General features: G+C 33.3%; 1 long non-coding RNA gene across 1 annotated transcript; it reads right to left on the minus strand.

Moving 5' to 3' along the window:
* Nucleotides 2,457-4,163, minus strand: LOC108662321. Its single transcript, XR_001928230.1, has 3 exons — nucleotides 4,125-4,163; nucleotides 3,371-3,446; nucleotides 2,457-2,491 (listed from the first exon to the last, which is right to left on the minus strand). It is a non-coding gene; the product is annotated as an uncharacterized LOC108662321 (long non-coding RNA).

Consider the following 5,504-nt stretch of genomic DNA (forward strand, 5'->3'; position numbering starts at 1 on the left):
CCAACATGAAACACATGACAATTTTCCAAAGTTTAACATGTCAAGTTTCACATGCATTACAACCATATACCATTACTCATAAATTTCCTATAACACACATATTTACATATGTATATATGTATACGTATACCCATCATCATCATGCACATCATCCCATCATCATCATACACACCATCACATCATCATCATGACCAACTCATGCGCACTCCCTACTCGCACATGGCTAGGTCATCACTTGGTTATGCGCACTCCTTACTCTCACATAACCAGGTTATCCTCGGCTTATGCGCACTCACTACTTGCACATAGCCGAGTCAATATAATTACACAACACTATATTCAAACATATATGTATATCAACATAATGCAGCCGCATAGAAATTCATAATAACCACATGTCATAACATAAACCATTTCTCAAGAGCTTGTTCCCAAGGCATTCATTTTGAGAAAAGTTGTATAAAATCATTCAAACACTTTGTACAAAACTGTCACATTCCCAAAATGATTTTGATAGGTAGTCCATTCATCGATTGATTGTAAAGCCTTTAGATGACTCCAATTCCCCTAATAGTCCAAATGAGATGATGGGGCTTCCTTAGAACCTAGGATCACATTAGCATAAGCAATAGGTCAATTTACACACTATGAACCCTAAAAGCTATCTCTTAACTAGTTTTAAATTGCCACATTAAATGGCTATCTATGTTCACTATCTTAATCACTAAAAAGGTAATGAACATACTCAACAATAAAACAGCTCATAATCCCAATTACTAGCCATTTTCTACAGCTTAAAATCAAGCTTAGTTCATCACTCACCCTTGGGTTTCTTTGTAGTTGAATTCCCTTCCAATAGCTTCCAAATAAGTGAGGTAATTCTCTCTTTCTCTTTCTAGAATGCCCAACTAGTGAGAAAAAGTATGGAAATAAACTTTACCAAGGGTTTTGAAGTGAGAGAGTGAAAGAATACTAGGGTTTTAGTCAAAAGGGCTCAAAAGTATGAAAACTAAAGCTAGATAGAGAAAATTTTGCAAGCTACATAACAAGCTTCCATGGGGGTTTTGAAGAAACGTGAGAGAGAAGAAGAAGAAAAAGACAAGCTGTTGGAAAATGGGAGAAGAAGCTACTGGAAGAAAGTATTTATAGGCCAAACTTATCCATTCCCTTCAAATTACGAAAATGCCCTTGACTAGTTAGCTTGTTCTCATGCAACCCTTTGTGCAATCTTTTTACTTCTTTGACATCGAGACAAGATCCATAATGGTCTAGACATGCTCGGGTTCATGAAAACTTAAAATTTTAAGTCGAGATAAAAAATGACCATTTTGCCCCTACCGTGAAAATTATTGTCATTTCTAGTTTTCTTCGTGTTTTCATCATTACACATCATTTATGCAGTCTTATGCCTATTTAGACCTTAAAATATCATAAAACTTTCTTTTGAGAGCTTATTAGAGAAAATGACGAAACTACCCTTGGCTCGTATTATTACATCTATGCTTAGTTACAGGCCTATAGAGGTTGGGGTCTCACATACAGTCCTCAAAAACCCTAGTTTTAAAAATCTCATCAAGAGTAATTTTTGGAAACTCGTTTGACATAATGGCCTTGCTTTCCTTGGTGTCATGGTTCCGTGCACTTTGGTGGATGTATGAAGGTGAAATTTCAACCAGTGTCACAACCTTGCTCTCTTTAGTGCTACAGTACTTTGGTCTTTGGTCTATTACGATGCCTTGATGCCTCTTTGGCACCGCAGCCTTGAGCAATTCAAGGCTATGGCCTTCATTCTTTCATGCTACCTTGTGTAGAACTACAACAATCCATCCTTTTCCAACACAATTTCCACCTAGATTTGATCAAAGCTTGTCACGACTCGAAACTCCCATAGAGCCCGTGACAACCGCCGCGACGTCCTGATAAACATTCATTATCCGGAATGTCAATCAAAACCTTGCAAAGCTTAACATCAATTTTTCTCGCTTCCCTTGTGAGTATTAGTCACTAAAATTATGTTTTGAGAGATTATAAACTATTTCCAAATCAAAACAATAGAAAAACAATTTTTTTCTCACAAGGGCATTTTGGTCATTTTTCCTCAAAAATCTTGAAATTCGCTAAAAATGTAGTATACGAGTACAAAACATATAATTCATAATCAAAAATAAGTTTAAACATCTAAAACCTTCATTTAAAATGAAATTATGATTATTTGGATATAATAAAAAAATAAAAGAAATATTCAATAAAACATTCTATTTTTTTATAAAACAATATTTTTAGAGTTATACGTAAATAATTTTTGCAATGTAAAAGCAAAATAAATTCATACATACTGTAATACAGTAAGTCAGAGTATTTAATTTAATTTACAATAACTAGTGGGCCCCCGAATAACTAAAAGTAAGAAAGACTGTGAACCTACAGTTTGGAAGATGCAAATCCAATTGTAGCCCTCAACGAAATGAGCTATCTACCGACTATCCTGAGCCTGAAATGGGTGGAAAGGAGGGTGGTGAGATTATATAATCCCAGTGAGTAAACAAATACCATCTAAAATATCTAAAGCTGAGTAAATGGAGACAGATAAAATAGTTTAACATATTGTAATTCATCACCTTTCAACTCATTTCAACCAAATAAAATCAATTCATATAAATCGAGTAATCAACATGGCTTATGAATTTCTTAAAACTTTGGCTCGTGTCAAAATCATTCTCATACTTAGTTATTAGGGATACCTTGATCGAGGGCTATCCCAACCGAGTTCGCCAAGGCTGTTAAAAGGTTATGTACGCATAAATCATGTTTTTATTTTGAAAACATAGCCATTCCTTGGCGTTGGCTGAGTTCACCCTCACGTGGTGGTTTGGCGTGAAGTGAACTCTAAAATGTTAACCTCAGGAGTTATCCAACCGCTCCTTTCATACTGAGGTATGAATATAATAGGATTACCATGCCCCTCTAATAGGCTGGTCCACGGAACACGTCCACTGCAACGACTAATTTATAACCCACCAATTTAATAAAATTTACGATAGCATGACATGGCAATTATTTTATTTTACAGCCTCTTAAGGCAAATTAACAGTTCATACATTTTCAACACATTTACCAAATCAACCATTCATGCCAATATTTTCATAAGCCATTCAATTCAAACCGTGGTTTATAACACAATAATTAGTCTCCAATTACTCCATTTTCCAAAACCATCATTCAATTTCAAGACAATTTTATAAAATCATTTCATTTAATCACATTTTGCTTATAAAACATAAAGATTTTCCATTTAAACTCATTTTCCATAAAATCACAAAATCGGATAAAAATCACTTTAGATAATTAAGACGATAGTAAGGTTACTCACTGTATCAGGAGTTTGAAATACTCCTATTCTCAGTCCTCTGATACAACATCTTTACCCTTGCTAGAGGGCTCACCACCTATATATAATACACGACACATAATTCAATATACTGTGTCATACCATTATAAATCTATTTTAGGCTCTTTACTAATGCATGAAATGGAATCCAAATTGTTCGGATTATCATCTAAACACGATGTTCTACACAAATTCAATTGTGTACCTAAATAAAACGGTATTGGCCTAATTCGATCTATCACTCAATTAATTGGCCAATATGTCCAATTTAACTCCAAGTAATTCCATTTTTCTCCCAATACTCCAAATCATCAAACACAAATTAAATAACCGAAAATGTGGCAAAAATCATCCTCATATTTTTGGGAATTTTGGCCATAGTGGGTGCATTAATACTATGATTTTTCCTACTTGATTTTCTCACCGTAATTCATCATTTCCTAGCCAATTCACTTGAAATAAAATCAAAATCATCATCAACACTTTACATGGAAAATTCGGCCAATGATGGGTGATGGGAGAAAATGAAATATTCTTGCTTGATTTTCATGCTACACATCACTAACTAACTAAAAACACTAAAATACATTGAAATCTAACCAATTAAATCATCAAATCTTCTCTCTCTAAATTTGGTCAGCTATGAATCCTTCATGATATCTTGTGATTCAACCATGGAAAATGCAAAATAATGTATGGGAAAGGTAGATCACAAGTCAAAATCAAGAAATTTTACCTTTGATTGCTTAATTACTTGAATTTTCACACTTTTCCCTTGAATTTTTCCACCTAGGGGTTTTGTTCTTCTTTTCTTCCTTTGTTCTTGCTATGGCCGGCCATAATGAAGAGAAATGGGCTGATTTTGTGCTAATTTATAAGGAAAATAATAAATGGATGAGATTTTGACACATGTCACCATTCCATTGGTCCATGTGTCATACTTAGCCATTAAGCAATCTCTCTCCACCACTTACATTTTCTCAATTATCCATGATAATATTGGGTAAAATTCATGTGCTGAACAAGTGTTGGGTGGTGTAAAATTACAATTTTGCCCTTGGATGGCAAAATGACTATTTTACCCCTACGCTAAAAAAAATGTCAAAATTAAAATTTTTCACTTCTCAAACTCAAATTATACTCCAAATGATAAATCTTAGTAAAAAATTTCATCCAACATTCCAATTTTAACCTCGGGTGGCAAAATGACCATTTTGCCCCTAAGTCATGAAAATTCCAATTTGACTCCAAATCAGTTCTCGAACTCTGAATCACCATTTTAAATCAATCTGGGGTTTTAAAATTCTCAATTTCATCTCAAAATCTCTATTTGGTCTAGTTCGAGGCTTAATTCAACTTAATTGTACCATTTGGTACATTACCGTCTTTTAACGATTTTCGAGGTACCCAAGTAAACAAACATGCATTCTTATGTAAGAATGGCATAATAAACATATTGTAGAGTCAGGCTTGACAAAGTTAGGCAAAGTAGTAGATATAAAAGTTGTAGCCTTGTCTCTTAGCTTTCCAATGGCTTAAAAATCAAATCATTTGGACTTTTGTAACAAACATTAGGCTCAAACTACTGCAGCATAAATGAATAAAGCCATCACCATAGTTGCACGAATTTTCATCAAATAAGCCTTTTTCCATAAGATTTCCTACAAAAACAATAAAAGAAAACAATAATAACTAAACTTAAAGTAATTTAATGCAAAATACATGAAATTAAAATAAAATAACTTACACTAAACTAATCAACATGTATTAAACTAAATTAAGAAAAATAACTAAAATACTTAAATTTTGAACCTAAAATCTCAAAGACTCAACTGCTTAAGCTACCAAAATGTGACAAAATAAGTCTATATATTATAGTTATCACACCCCCAATCTTAAGATTTTGCTAGTCTTTAAGCAAAACGTAGAATAAATGCAATAACATAAATGAAGAGAACAACTTAACTAGAAATAAATTGCACCAACTCAATAATCACCTTTAATATCCTCATAAATTATTCCATATTCTCAACTCTAAGCAACACATAAATATTATTCAAGCTCATGTTCCAATTCAAATGTAAGCTCATCATTTAATGGATTTCTCGATGTGTGT

The sequence above is a fragment of the Theobroma cacao genome, chromosome 1, assembly GCF_000208745.1.
Source record: "Theobroma cacao cultivar B97-61/B2 chromosome 1, Criollo_cocoa_genome_V2, whole genome shotgun sequence".
NCBI lineage: Eukaryota > Viridiplantae > Streptophyta > Magnoliopsida > Malvales > Malvaceae > Theobroma > Theobroma cacao.